General features: G+C 37.4%; 1 protein-coding gene across 5 annotated transcripts in view; it reads right to left on the bottom strand.

The window, feature by feature from the left end:
* The window catches only part of cntn4 (contactin 4), a 727,084-nt gene that overhangs the window by 649,666 nt on the left and 60,799 nt on the right, over positions 1 to 16,619 (bottom strand). For all 5 annotated transcript variants that reach the window (XM_008105345.2, XM_008105346.2, XM_062969727.1 and 2 more), the window contains exon 2: positions 12,821 to 12,861. The gene's annotated coding sequence lies outside the window, so the exon portion shown is untranslated. The remainder of the gene's footprint in view (positions 1 to 12,820; positions 12,862 to 16,619) is intronic.

Below are 16,619 nucleotides of genomic sequence, written 5' to 3'. Positions count from 1 at the left end.
CAGGAGGCTATCCATACCACAGAACTATAGCAGCATGACACCACTTTAACTACCATAGCTCTACTGTATGGAATCCTGGGATTTGTAGCTGGTTGTGGCACCAGAGCTCTCTGACAGAGAAAGGTAAGCATTTCACAAAACTTCAAATCCCAGACTCCATATCATTGAGCTATGGCAGTTCACATTAACTTGTTCTAACTCTACAGTGTGGGATACAGCCCAGGTCAGAGAGACAGTAAAAAAAAAAAATCCATGAAATTTAAAATTAGCATCCAAACATCAAGCTTATGACCTCATCAGAAGGGGAAAGAATTGTCAGCATGCTGCACTTCACTGCCCCTTTAAGCCCGGAGCCTGTTGGCTCTCATTACACCATGCACAACTACTTCCTGTGGGGCTCCATGCTTAAAGGGGAGGCAAAGTGGAGCAAGCTGCCTTGTGGCAACATGGGAGGTTTTCTGTGTTTTACCAGAAACAATGGGGAGAAGCCAGATGGTTAACGCTTCCCCTGTGGAATGCTCAGCTGGGTGAATCGGGCGATATGGAGTGTGGGGTGATGGGTTCCCCATGTCCCACAACTTGCACCACCAGAATTGCCATTATGTGTGGCAATTCTGGCAACCTTTATGATGAGGCCTGTAGTCAAAACAAAATGTGTGACTGGATTCAGCAAGAAGCCAGTAACAGGAGGCAGAAGAAATGAGTTATCTCCCCATTATTCCTCCCTTGCCCAAATCAGAGATAGAAAGGCATCCCTCTCCCTTTCCCTCCTGATTCTGCTCAGGCTGAATAATGTGAGTTTGGGTAGGATAGGTGGGTTACCTCCCTCCTTTTCTCATTCTTTACCCTACGTTTGTTCTCTTTTTTATTTGTACAGATGTGGACATGTAAAGAACAACAATGAACCTCTACCATTGCAGCCTCTCAATGGGTAGTTTCTTCTCTTCCTAAGTATGTTCCCTTTGTGCATTTTCAAAATGAAAGCAAAAGGATTTGTTACATGCTCCTATGTTTTAACCTCAATTTAGCCATAGGCCATATCAAAATCCATAATTTTGGCCCAAAACCTGCTTCAACTTATACATGAAGAAAAATTATACATTAGTATATATGATACTAGGGAGATATAATAGAATACACCCACACAATAATGATTTTATTCTGTTCAGAGGCATGGGAACTACTACTGGAAGATGAAAAATGGAACATCTGAAGAATGTATTCATCTGTTTCGCAATGGTGAGGTGAAGTGATCTTTAGGACAGAATCTAGTTTCAGTCATACTTAAAGCAGGCCCATTAAAATGAATGAAGAATTACAATAAAATCCAATTTATTTCAATTGTATGGTCTACACATGGATAAGAATGGGTTTAACACAATGTTGTTATAGGTTGTGTTTCTGTCTGTAAATTATGTAAAAGTTTCTTTAAAATATTTGAGAAATACTAGAGAACAGAAAGTCATAAATTCCCATTTTGTATTCTCTTCTACTGCCAAACATTCCAGCATTCTCTCTCTTTGTCTGCCTTATACTTAAATGAGAAACAAGGACATCCATTCAGAAGTACAACCTGGATATTTACACAACTGCAGAATAAGATATTTCTACTCTAGTAAATGGCAGCCTTCCATGCCAGCAATTACGAATCCATGCACATCTTTTGAAAGTTTATTTGCATGGAATTCAACTTCAAAATCATACTCTACATGTGACCTACATAAACAAAGGAAAAGTATTTATATTTAAATAGATGAATTAAAATCCATGGAACTGACTCTGAATCAAATTGACTACAGTTTAAATTGATTGACCTTGACTTAAAACCATCCCATAATATTGACCTGCAGTAGATTCAGAACAGACAAAATGAACCACTTCTTCACAAAAACAAAATGTCAATAAGATTTGCTTTCAGAAGTCATGGTGGTTATTGCTAGCTTTACAGGGGGATGAAGAAAAGTCATAGAGAAAAGATATACAAGATTTACTAATTTATTATGTGTTTGTTATGCATAGCAAGTATGGACTATCCAGCTCTAAGACCAAGAATGACAAACATGCAGATGTTCCAGGCTACAACTCTCAACATTCCTTACCATTGATAATGCTGGTAATGGCTGATAGGTGTCACAATCCAAAATATAAGACCCTACGACAGGATGAAGAAAGTGTGGCCCACAGATGGACCGCAGGGCTATTTTGCTGCTGCCCAGGGTCCAATTATTTTTCAAGAAAAACAAACCAAAAATATTATACCCAAGGAGGTGTTGGAAAAAATGCCAAGCTTAAAGGCCATTATGACCAAAGAGACATCCTCACCCCCGTGTTTTTTTCCCCAACAGATAGTGACCCAAAAGTTGACTTCTGCTGGGGTCAAAGTGATCAAAAGATGGCAAATAATGCAATGAAAGTGCAAACACACATATTTGAGGCATTTACAGGCAAGAAAAATATAGTTATTTCAGAGACATGTAGGAGATCTAGCCCTCCAAACTCTAGCATGTCAATGGAGCACCCAATTACCTAACTGTTTACCCCTACCCTAAAGGGACCATAAAGTGGTAGGTGAAGAAAATGAAAATGTTGAGAAAATGGATGAAAGGAATATCATGAAAAAGGGCATGGATCATAGAGAAAAATGGGATAATGTGGTGTGCAGAAAAGAAAGGGATATTGTAAAAGAAAAGCACCAATGACTTCTTCACTTCACTTCAAATTTTTCATAGGCTTTGTTAAAAGGAAACAATAATCCAAAATTCTTTATAGGTATGATGCCTGTTTTTATGCAAATATTGGCAGCTAAAGTCCACTATGTTTTCTGGTTATCTTACTGTAATGTCTGAACCTAGGTCACGAAGAGTCGGAAGCGACTGAACGAATAAACAACAACAAAGGTTTCTGGCTTTACTTTGCTGTGACACGCCAGGGAATGCACATTAAACAAACATGGGTTATTTCTCTAATTTGGTGAGCATCCATTTCAAATCCAATGATAAATAATGATAGACTGAAAGACAATGGTTTGTTTAGCTGTTGCTACTTGCAACGAAGTGCACCAGTAATAGAGAACCATTGTTCTGCCTTAACTCCAATGAGAATTTGAAAATGAACAATGTGAATATCAGTTACTGGTGTGCAAATCAGGAAATGCTGCTCTCTTCTTATTCTTCTTGGTGTATTCCTGGCCCTTGAGCGCTCTAATTGGAGGTCAGCTGTGACCAGCAGTGCTGCGGAGTTTGAAGAGGCACGAATGGAGGGCTTAAGGGAGAAACGTGCCAACAGGAAGGCCCATCAAGCCAACCCTGACCGAGACCGCCTTCCACCTGGAAACCAATGTCCTCACTGCGGGAGAACATGCAGATCAAAAATAGGTCTCTTCAGCCATCTACGGATCCATCCCCAAGATAGCGAAGATGGAGGACCATCATCCTCGAACTACGAGGGATCGCCTAAGTAAGTAAGTAATTCCTCTAAGTATCAGGCAGGTCACTGAACCTTTCTAGAAGCTTCTTATAGCTTATTATTATACTTAATGCACAATATATCATTTGCTCCCACTCCTGCAACTAATGAATCAGTAGATCAAATGCTATGGATGGCACTGTTCGATCTATGGAGATCTTCCAGCTGAAGAAACTGGAAGGTCTCCACAGATCAAACACTGCCAAATAGAGGGAAGTTATTGTGATTAAAACCAAATGTTGTATTGCTTGAATTGATCAGAAAATATGGTGACTAAATAATAAAACAAAAATTAAAAGATACGGTATTAGTTTAGATTAAATTGATAATCCTTCCTAGAGTTACCAATTCAATCAGTGTTCCTTATATGTGTTACATTACTTACTTCCCATTGATGGATGAGTCTAGTTCAATTGGAATTAACAACTAGATTTAGACCACTGTAAATAATGTTTTACAGACAGACAAAATCAAACCACTGTATAAATCTTGTATATATAAACAAAATAAGAAATAATAAGCAATTCCCTACTACAGGAAAGCAATTCAAATGAACTTTGAAAGAAGCACAACATGATTGTCCAGGAGAAAAAGAATAATTAAGTTGTGGTCTGTATCAGCAGTTGGATTTGGAAAGCCTCCAACTGGTCCACTAAGTCAACCAAACTTCTGTACAGGCTCAACAATTTCACTTTCAATTATGTTCAAAAAATCTTAAGTGGCACAGGGAGAGTTAAGGCTAATACATACCTTAGAGAGTGGGAGAGTCAGTATTGGAGTATAAAGGCTTTTTAATGGCATGTTTTTTTTTTCTGAATGTTCTTGCATATTACAAATTCAGCATAAAATGTCACATTTGCATTAGGGAATTATAGTAGGATTCATGTACACTTGATGCAAGAATATAAATATTCAGCAAGTGAAAAGTGATAGCAGAAAAGACTAAATACTCACTTGTAAACCACACAGCGTGACTTGTACATTATGAACTATGAAAAGATACTCTAGGCAAAAGTACTCTGTGTAAAACAAATTGAATTTTGGGCATATTTGATTGCAAATTAAACTGAACACAACAGTAAAATATCTAAAATAATAGAAACATATGCATTCCACTAGTTCAGTTTTCCCTTTTGTATTTTCTTGGTATCATCTTGAAGTTCAATACAAACAAAATGAAAACAGGCAAGTACTTAACTTTGCCATCCTTATAGAAACAAAATTTCAGGAACAGCAACAAATCTTGTTTTTAAAGAAGTTATGTTGATTTTTTTTGCATAACAAATCAATTCTATAGCACGTTGGAGACTAAAAAAAAGACACATTTTTAGCATAAGCTTTCAGGAATTTAAGCCCACTTCATCAGATGCATGGAGTGAAGGCTCCATTGACAGAAATGTATACCAAAAGCAGGGGTTTGGGTGGGGAGTGGGACTGTAACATGAAGTGTACTAGAAATGCAAAATGTGAGTATTGAGAGCCCTAATGATGTTCATAGGAAGTATTTGAAGGGACAAAGACAGGAGACAAGTTTTATATACAAAATAAAGAGCAGGTAAATATATAAATAGTGGAGGAAATCATTGCTGTGTTGCATCTAAAGGGCCATAGGACAAGAGTAATAAAAATCACAGAATATCAAGGGGACCTTTTTTTACCTCTGTCTTGAGAAATTACTTGTCTATTCTCTTTCCCAGAACCCAATAGCTCCAGACTCCATAATGAGGACCCTTCAGTAACATTTGGTGATATCAGAGAAGAACTTACTGGTGGATACAGAACTGTTGTCAAGGCTTTTGCTGTTGCATGCACCAAATTACAAAGGCAAGTTTGTTGAAGTGTTCCAAAATACAGGATTAAAATCACAAAGCTCTTCAAAATACAAGTGCGACAAGAAAACAGGTGTTAGACCCCTGTCTAGTGGCTAGGATGTCAACTAGTATTTTATTTTTATTAAAATAAGCATACAATGTCAATGTTTATTGCATACAATAATAATATTGGGACTTCTGTGATATTTTCAAGCTGCTGAGAGTTCATTAACATTTCTAATATATTATCAATATTTAAGGACTCCAGCATTTGTTTGAGTAAGAAAGATAAGATAATCAGATATTCTAAGTTAGTATCACTTTCCTCTTTGCCTGCAGCCTTGTAGGATCCTTTATAGATATTTCTATAACCAGCATAACTTTATTTTACTGTTGAGTTGTTGGATCACTGGCTGTCATTCTTTAACAAGATCCTCTAGTTCAGTGGTTCTCAATCTGTGGCCTACAACTCCCAGAAATCCCAGCCAGTTTACCAGCTGTGAAGATTTCTGGGAATTGAAGGCCAAAACATCTGGGGACCCACAGGTTGAGAACCACTGCTCTAGTTGCTCTCCTCTTGAGAGGAGTTGTTTTATCAGTTATCAGAAAATCAACTATTCTTCTATATCAGGTAACTTTGGGCTTTTCTAATATCTTCCTAGATTTGGAGGACTTAAATATGGTAGTGCATGCACTGGTAACCTCAGGGTTGGACTTTTGCAATGCACTTTACATTGGACTACCTTTGTACCAAGTTTGGAAACTCCAGTTGGTTCAAAATAATATGGCAACCAGATTGATTACAAGAACATCTAAGAATGAGCATATTACACCTATACTAAAGTCTCTCCAGTGGCTGCCAATCAGTTTCCAGGCAAACACAAAGTGTTGGTTTTGTCCTTTAAAGCCTTACTTGGTTTGGGTCCAGGTTACCTACAGGATCACCTTCTCCCATACAAACTGCCCCACACTCTGAGGTCCTCTGGAGGGTGGCTACTCCATTCTGCCAAAACTCGACTGGCGATCATCACCCAGAGGACCTTTTCATTGGCTGCCCCATGACTGTGGGATGTCCTGCCTGAAGAGCTCTGACAGCTAAATGAGCTGTCAGAATTTTAAAACAATCTAAAGACCTATCTGTTTTGGCAGGCCATCCAGTTTTAATCACAAATTTTAAACTTGAGTCTTGTGTTTATTCTTTGTTCTGTGTATTTTAATATGTATTTTGTATAAATATGTTTTAATATGTGTATTAATGTTTTTAATATGTACAGTAGAGTCTCGCTTATCCAAGCCTCGCTTATCCAACGTTCTGGATTATCCAACACATTTTTGTAGTCAATGTTTTCAATACTTCATGATATTTTGGTGTTAAATTCGTAAATACAGTAATTACTACATAGCATTACTGCATATTGAACTACTTTTTCTGTCAAATTTGTTGTATAACATGATGTTTTGGTGCTTAATTTGTAAAATCATAACCTAATTTGATGTTTAATAGGCTTTTCCTTAATGCCTCCTTATTATCCAACATATTCGCTTATCCAACGTTCTGCCGGCCCGTTTATGTTGGATAAGTGAGACTCTACTGTATTAATAAAACACACATATTTAATATGTGTATTTTATAGAATATTTTTAGATGAGTTTTTTTGTTTTAATCAAAGTTATCACCTGCCTCAAGCTACAAGGAGCAGTGAGTAAGAAATCATAATAACAACAATAATTATTATTCTAAAGGAATTTATATACTTTTACAAAGATGACTTACACACATGTAAATGAGCAAACACTCAGCACTACATAAATTCAAAACTAATATGATTATCTTAAAATGGGAAGGGAAACTTCATTTCACATATTGGGAAACTGAGGTACAACCTGAAAAATAGCTAACAAAAGAGAAAACTGAAAATAAGTTTAAATAATATTTTGAAAAAGACTTGTTTAGTTCTACCAGGCTCATCCTGTTAAGGGAAAAAATACCTTCCACTCTCTTCTCCTTTCAAACAACAAAATTGGATCAATTAGCATTCTTGACAACAATGTAGCAGCCCTAGAGAAACAAATGAATAATTCAAATCTGGAAAAAAGAGAACAATTGACAAAATAAATATTTTAATGATCTGCCTATCTGCAACCACTCAGTGGAGACAAAGTAATAAAATCTGAGATTAAAAGGCAAACACTGGGGGAATGATTCAGTAGATTATTAATTGATTTAAAATTTTAGAATCCCCTACATATTAGTTCTCAAAAGATGATTGTGAAGACTTGGCAAACAGCACAGAATGTACAACTAGTCTGGTATGTTGCTGTGGACTGTAGCTCCCTATAAAATTGGTAATGTAATAAATAAAACACTTTTAAACTGGAGGAGCCAAATCCAACCTATTGTTGTAAATTGTTCTGCAGTTTTTGTTTTAAGAGTAAAGTCGCAGTAACTGGACTTCAGGCACTTCAAGTCATCCTACATAAAACTTCAAGATCAGCTATTCCATCTGTCTTAACACATTAGTGTCACGCAAAAAATGTGCACTACAAGAATTATAATCAAAGCATAATAAAGCATGTGTTTCACTTTTGCAGGACCCCTCAAAAAAGTGGAAAATGCATATAAATAAACCATTATTTATTATCTAACAGAACATATCTCTATAAATCTCTAGATCCTCCAGAGCAACTCTATGGTTGACTTCTATCAGAGATGCCCTGGAGGACACGGAGATTAACAGAAACGCCTTCTCCAATTTAAAAAAACCCAACCTTCTGCCCTGCTCTGCCGAGAGAGAGAATGCCCAAACCAGCTTTCACCAGCAACAAGTAGGAACAGTGTACAGTTCATGCAAACTGGTGAGCAAAGGAATTCTTAGCAAATCAAGCCCATATGAATAACCTTAGAATGCTGCCACAGCATGCTTTGTTGTGGTGGAAGTCAACAAAGCACCTTGCTGCCACTTGATTGGAGAAGAGGAGAAATTATGCAGTGACAGAGCTATGCTCTCTTGTGCTCAGCCAAGTGATTATAAGGAATTTCTTGTACTACTGCTGTAAAACATTTGCTGCTTGTCACCACTTTTACTGCTGCCTTATGCCATTTCTAATGGGGATTTGACAATGTGCATTTTTATCCACAGGGTTTCCAGAAGCAATCTCCATCAGATATTGAGAGTTGACTGTATGAAACTGATGGTGCTCAAAACAGACATCTTTTACTGTGCCATATACTAGTTTCTCCTTTAATTGGGAATGTGTGTGGCTGCTCTGTGAGCGAGGAGTTGGGCTCACAAATATGCTGTTGCATACCTGGTTCATTCCAAATACAATCTTCCTTATCCACAGTTTGTTGATAAATAAGTATAAGTATATAGTGTTTATAATTATGATTTTGATATATTGGATAAAAGGGCTGTGTGGCCTCTCCTTTCTCACTGAGTCTGTAAACAGAAGATGCAGTGATGAGGCAAATGTAGCTCTCCAGATGCAATTGGTCAATAACTCTCATGATCTTTCACCATGGCAAGCACATTCACCCCACCATAAAACAGTGGAGGTGGGGTAAATCAATTTGCTGGCATCCAGGAATGACCAGAAACCATGGGGTGAGGGGGCATAGCTTATGTAGACTATTTAAGTCAGCCATGAGATCTCATCTTACTCTTTGAAATTTTTGAGCCCACCTATCCACCTCCTTTCTCAGAGTAGCTTGATGTGGGCTCCTTAGGGGCCAGGTAGGATTTCCCCCCGCTCTTATTGAGGTTTTTTTCACCCACCATACATTGTCACGGAACTATGGACAATTGGCTGTGGGTCAATTAAATATACCAGCAGGTATGGGGGAGCTATGATTCAGTGTCCCACCTACTGACACTTTGTATGTTGGGTCAGAATTTTGAACTCCTCCTCTTCCTGTTTATTTATTTATATCCTCCTTTTTCTCTCCACATGGAGACTCAACTTTTCCTGGGAATCAAGGAATCTTGTGGTTGGGATTAATCTCCTGTCATTGGGCCTGATTTGTGAGTCTTTGCCCTAGTTAGAAGCCAAAGCAGCTTTGGGGGCTTACATTCTTTGACCAGCCTTCCAGTATATGAGCTGGACCTTTGAGCAACCATGTTAATCAAGGATTGCTCTTGGGAGCTTTGGTGTTTCACCCAGGGGAGACTGGGGGACCGAGTCAGTGATGAGCAATGTAGCATTATCCAAGGCATGTCTTATTTCATTATTGACTCTCTTTCAAGCCACATCTAAGTGGCGTACTTTGTTAATGTGGGATTTGTGTATTGATAGTGTTTAAATGCAATTTGTGTCATGCTTGTATTGCAACTGATTGCATCATCCAGAATGTACCATAATGTGGAAAGAGTTAATTGCCAAGAAACTATGATGACCTTGATGTGTGGCTGGAACTAGGGAGTATCCAGACACAAGTGTTTGTGCATAACGATTGCGTCAGTTCAGTTGAGTTCTGTCTCCTAGAGTTCGAGTCAAGTTGTGTTAGAGAACAGAACAGTCCTGTGTTCGTCTCTTGTCTGCGAGTCTGTTTGTGTTGATTACTGCTGCATACAGTAAAACTTTGTAAATAGTTTTACCAACATCTCTGAGTGTCTCTTCATTCTGCATTCCACTGCTTCCATCCAACTACTGCTGCACTGGAAATACTCTGACATACTTCACCCTCCAAAAAGTTGCCCTTATTTCATTTTACTCCTGTTGTCTGGTCTCTTATTTACCAAATTTGTCAGCAAATACTAGTTAGTTCTGGGGAGAACTGGAATCCAACAACATGTAGAAGACCACACATTTTCCAATCTTATGCTCAAGAAACACAATTCATGTGCAGAGTTTTTCCTGTTCAACTGATTTCAGTTTAAAAGATAGTATTCTTTCATATGAAATATTAAAAATTCTACTGATATACCATTCACTGCTTTACAGGAGTCTTTCTCTTTGATTTGACAGAGGCAATCTCTCAGACATGGTAACAGTATTTTCACAGGCAATTGTCCTCCACACATGCACACGATCACTACTCCAAATCTTTGGGAGCAGAAATTCCATGGAGCAATTTCCTCTTCCAGCTAGTTTGAAGGATTCTCACAAGAAAGGTGATGCACTGCTATTCTTATCTATTGGAATGCTCTGCCAAGATGAATACTGAAGCTTAGCCAAGTGCAAAATAACACCTTTCCATGCCTCGTTGATCTGTGAAATAGCATATTGTGAACCAGACAGCTTTTTAAAACCCCTCTTCTTTGGTGACAAATATCACACTCACCACAAACCTTTAGTGATGTACTGTGTGTTTATTTGTAAAGAAATTTGAAGGTAACATTACTCAGTTACCCTTGTTTTTTTGGTTGGGACCATGATTCTTCTGGTGTAGCAGACTCAAGGGGTATCCAGAGAACAAACTTGTTCAGTTTTGTGGAATGATTTTCTATTAATAGATCCTGGGGAAATAGATAAAATGTTGGTTTTGACCTCTAAAATTCTTAAATATCCTAGGATCCCACTACTACAGACTCTGCCTTTCCCCAGATGAGCTTGTACTCTGTGAATAACATTCTGATATGTTTTTGTGGGTGGTGGGAAAAGAAGAGATGTTTTGTATGGTAAACTCATGAGAGATTGCCATTCCCAGAGAGGCTCCCTATATTTAAAAAATAAAGATAAATGTTTACATAATTCAAATCATTTTTAATATATAGGAATACACAATTTTAGGAAGACTCTGATTACAACACATCTTGGAAAAGCTTGGGAAATAATGTTGAGAATTGTCATCCAGGAAGGGAGAGAAGGAGGGAGGTTCTGAAGGTCTGGCTTGGAGAAGAGGAGTCTAAATGCAGCACAGCCAAAAGCCACGGAGACTTGGGATTTTGTCAGTTGTTGTCTCAGAAAGAGATATTTACTAGCTACAGATGATTATGTTATGCAATCTCAATACTACTTAAAGCCTCATTTTACCGCAAAATTCATTAAATAACTTGCTCTCTGAGGTTCCCACAAATATTGTCAACTAGATGAAAGCAAATTCTAGATTATTTTTTTCCAGAACCTCTGGTGCCAGTTATTTTGTAGCTACATTATATTCCATCTTTTTTTCCCACTATTAGAACTCAAGGCAGTTTTCAAAAATTAAAGGAAATACTAATTAAATACATAGTACAACATATAAAGATAATGACAATGAATGTTTATACTACTCCATCAGTTCAACTTCTAAATCATACACTTTGTAGGTCAAAATTGAGTACTTTCCCAAAACTTTTCCTATGACAGGGATGTGGTATGTCAATTATTCATTTGTACAACGGAGAATAAATATAATAAACCCACTTATTATGCAAGATCATTGAACATGGCTTCATTTGAATACCATAGAATAACTCTGGAAGACCTAGCAATTGCTAGAGAAGTGTTTTCATTAGACATCCAGTGTGAGTCTGTGGTCAACTTCTTCTGGGTATTTTGCTGAACGTTTCAAGTTGATGAACACCTCAGTAAGCAAGAGTCCAAAAGTGGCAGGCTAAAACCTGGAACCTTAATCAGTGGCTCACGCTAGATGAGAGACTCCCCTCGGGCACACAGAATACTGGGCAACTTGGAAGGCGCTGAACAGATTGTGCTCTGGCACCACGAGATGCAAAGCTAACCTTAAGAAATGGGGCTACAAAGTGGAGTCCTCAATTGTGGAGAAGAACAAACCACAGACCACCTACTGCAATGCATTCTGAGCCCTGCTTCATGCACTATGGAGGACCTTCTAACAGCACCACCAGAGGCACTCCCAGTGGCCAGCTACTGGGCAAAAGACATTTAATATTAATGCCAAGTTTTTTTTCTTTAAAAAATCTCTATGTTTGCAATTCCATTACAACTTGTACCCTCGGTTCACAAAGGGTCCTGGAACAGCTCCCTCGTGTAATATATGGATCTACTGTAATCAGTTTTCCCTAATTGCTAAGCATCTTCAAAAGTATTCAGTTTCAAAAAGATATTGTAGAGTGAGATAATGTCTTCAGCAACAAGATGAGGGGTAGGATATTATTTTTCCCTGTGCAATATGGGATGGGGAGAGAAGCCAGGCAAGGATTGGAAAGGCAACAGCCTTGCCACATGTGTTCTGGTAATTGGTTAACTTTTATGCAGACATTGTCTTCATACACTGGCTCTTCATACACTGTCCATGACTGCATTCATCCTCACTTAGCTGCCTACTTCTCAGTTTGGCAGGGAAACAGGTGTGTGTGGGGAGGAATGAGAAAGAAGAAAAGGACTGAAAGAAAATCTTGTAATGGGGTTTGTAGGGGATTTTGTCAAGGTTTTTGAACATTTGAAAATCCCTTTTCGATAGAATATGAACACTTCCATCCACCTCTGACACTGCTTCAAACTACCATGAGCAAACATTTGCACACAGGTGCTCATTTCCACAATATTTCCAATGGTGAACAGAATCCCAGAGCAATATATCAATTCATAAATTTTCATGAAGATGTGAAATAAACAAATATGTTGGAATGCTTCATACTTACTTCAAGGCATGATATAGAGTCCAGTTGCAGTTCACAATTACCTGGAAAAATAAAAGTACAGTGTTATTGATTTCACTTGGTAAACATTTCACAAGTCAGGGTTACCTGACTGAAGTAGAGGAATTCAATTTCTGAAATAATAAATGCAAAGGATTGATGCATTTCACAAAAAATTATGTGGGTTGCTATTGTGAGTCAATATAAATTATGACATTATTTTAGAACAGGCTGTTGCTTGGAAACATTACCTGATTCCTACAGGATTAAATTTGTTCTGAATATCCTGTACACAACATGGATTTTTAAAACTGTTTATGAGCAAAGTTAAAGTAACAATGCTATGCAAAATGTTCAGTTAAAAACAAAAATGTTAAATCAAGAATTCCCCTAGCTTATTCTACTATACGAATCATGCTTATTTCCTTCCATTTGAGTTACTCCTTTTTTGGAAACAGTTCTCGGCATGTATGTAGTATTCTCAGGCTTACTATGTGTACAGCTCTCAGTGCTTCAAGTTCAGTTATTCTACCTACAGCTATGCGAACTGCTTCACTCAACTGTCTAGACTCAACACTCAGCTGCCTAAAATTGACTTTGGGCAGAACAAGCTCTTTTAAGCCAGCCAAACCCCCTTGGAAAGCTTTCTATTTCTCATCTGCCCAGATGCTCTCAGTGTGCCAGAATCATCATCTCAAAGCTGGAACTAATAGTCTTCAGCTTCATACAGAAGCTCAATGGTGCTTCCTTCTAAATGACTAAATCCACAAAAGCTAGGTCCAAATTCTGAGTTTAAAAGCCCAAGTAATTGTCAGAATAGTGTTTTATTTGGATTTCCATTCTTTTTTGAAACTCCATTTGAAAAGAAATGGAATGAACATGCTGTGCAAAAAGGACTGTCCACTTAGGAGGTAACAAGTGCTAAAAATGGATGATTACAAAAAAGAAATTGCATTAGATATCTTTAAAAACAAACTAACAGAAACAAGTGCAGTTTCAGCTAATTCATATTTTTGTCACTTTAAAATCATGCAGCTCACATAACTATTCAGAAACAAAATCATGGGTGACATTCATTTTTAACAAGCTTCCTATATCGAACCAAGTGGTTTAGTGGCAACAGATTGTGATGATTATTGACACAAGTAGTTTTTAGTTATGTACTTCCAACACACACACAAGCAGGCACACTCATGCTATCAGACACACAAGACTTTCAAAACATTATAAATAAACCTGACCACATTATAATAAAACTGATTGAAATTTTATTTCAGGCCAAGGGTTGAATTGTTACAGAGAAATTATCAGGCAGGCAGGCCAAAAAGGATGAGACAGAAAGATACCAGCATATTTTAGTTTAAAGCTATCAGTGCACCAGGAAAAGCATTTCTATCTTACAGAATGGGAGAAAATCCATACAAAAACCTTTAAAAGATGATACTGCCATCATATCTCATGATGCTACAGACATGCTTGTAAGGGACAAACCCATGAAACATCCTGAAGCTAAGTCATTTAGGTCAGCACCAGCATTTAATATGCTCCATAACAAACGGGTATGCTGTTTCAGGACAAATATTATATGATCCTGTAGATGAATGTACATATACTCACCCACAGATGCTGGCTACTGCTTTTTAGACCAACTACAATGTCCAAAAACTCCTCTAAGGCAGCATCACACAAATTACACTATAATAATAATAATCAGGATTTCACTAAGGTATCTGTCACCATGGACTGCGGCAGATGCAGTTGGCACAATAGCTTAAGATGTCCAAAGGCATTTTGATTCTATTTACTGCCTGACTATCCAGCTAAACATAAAGCCAAACCCAAAAACATCCCCAGAACATCGACCTGAGCTCAAGAAGAATGCAGCCCTACCAGAATTGAATTCTTCTTCCCATGTCTATCTGTTTCCCAGTAAGAAGCAGTCATGTCTGGTATTATGGCTCAATTTATTAGCCCTCATTCAGTCCATTAGTGCACCCAGACACTAATTCAGAATATCTTCCCTGTCAACAAATTAAAACAACAAAATAGAATATGTAAGATGGATTTCACTGCTACTTTGAAAGAGATTATTTAAGTTGTTTTATGTAATTATTTTGCTATCTTAATATTTTGGTAAGCAATGATGTAATGCGGTGGGATAAAAATCTATCACAATATATGTTGGAAAGCTATTTCTTTTCTCCCAGATGGTAACATGCTTTCCTTAATTGAACCTAGAATTAAAACTCCCACTAGATTCATGGGTATACTCACTCATTTCCTTGCTTATTTAACAATTTTTCTGTCTGTAATGTTGGCTGGACAATTATGTGTTACTGTATCAGAATGAAAGGGTTATAGCTCCACTTAACAAGCATGTAGTGTGCACATATAATTACATGCCGTCCTGGAGACCAATTGTGATATAGCCAAGCCAGTACTGGTAAGGCGCGTTCATAAACTGAAAGAGAAAGAAGCAGACATGGCTATGCAGGCTTAAAGCCACAGCTTTGGTTCTTTGCATTGTACTAGCTTTCATTCAGATTAGCTGGAGGGAAGAGTTTTCTTCCAGTTCAAGTGTAAGAGCTTGATCTGAAGCATGTAGGACAGAGAACCACAATTCTTCCAAAGCATCCAGGAATGAGACAACTTTCAGGCTTCACAAGACAGACAATGCTCAATTTAAACCTCTGTGCAGTTAAAGATCAAAAAGGTAATGCATTTGTGCCATGGCTATGTGAGCGCTGGTATAAACTCAGAAATTGTCCATGTTATTGCAGACAATTCATTTGAATGTACATGGCTGAAGCCTCATGTGCTTTCATTCACTTTCAAGTTCAAAGATGAATGAACCCAGAGGGTGTCAAAGAGAATACAAAATAATAAAGGGCAGAATACTGGAACCAGAAATAAATACCATATATACTCGAGTATAAGGCGATCCAAGTATAAGCTGAGGCACTTAATTTTACCACAAACTTATTGACTTGAGTATAAGATGGGGATAGGAGATACTTCCACTACTGGTAAATTTCAAAAATAAAAATAGATAGCAATAAAATTAGATTAACTGAGGCATCAGTAGGTTAAATGTTTTTGAATAGCTGAAAAACTCTGCTTATATTCGAGTATATACAGTAAATCCCAATTTCACATATATACCTCTTTTTTTGGTGGTGATGACTGATCAGGAAAGGAATCTTTGAACTGTGGTAGACAACTTAATAAAAATGCTGACCTAGTTTGAGATGGCTATTCAAATAGGTACATGTTGTGCTATAAATAATTAGGAAAGGGAGTGATTCTAAACTTGTTACCATCACATTGCCTTTATAAACTATCTGGTGCAACATTTGGAATGCTTCCTCCAATACACTTCAAAAGAGATATGATAGAGCTAAAAGGTCTGAAAAAGTTAACCAAAATTATCAAGAAACTGAAGCAATATTCTTATGAGAAAATATTATGTTTGTTCTTTGATTTAGAAAAAAGTTTGTGAAAGGGGGTTTGAGATTATAGAGCTGTACAAAATTATACATGTTGCTGAAGAGATATGCAGACCTTTATCACTATAACTCCCCACATTTGGCCATGATAACTTGAACTGTTGAAGTCTAAAACCTCTGGGATGCAAAGATTCTCCATACCATGCAGAACTTTATCTACCTTCATTGAAAGGAAAGAATCTTATATTTTCGTAGGCTACATCAAAAAATAATTCCACATTTGAAAGGTAAAACTATGTTGCCATCCAACTAACCCAAAGCATTTCATTTTAAAATAAGTATTTGACAGCTACCAA

The sequence above is a fragment of the Anolis carolinensis genome, chromosome 2, assembly GCF_035594765.1.
Source record: "Anolis carolinensis isolate JA03-04 chromosome 2, rAnoCar3.1.pri, whole genome shotgun sequence".
NCBI lineage: Eukaryota > Metazoa > Chordata > Lepidosauria > Squamata > Dactyloidae > Anolis > Anolis carolinensis.
Note: the sequence above shows the minus strand (reverse complement) of the source record. Positions and strands in the feature narration are given on the sequence as shown.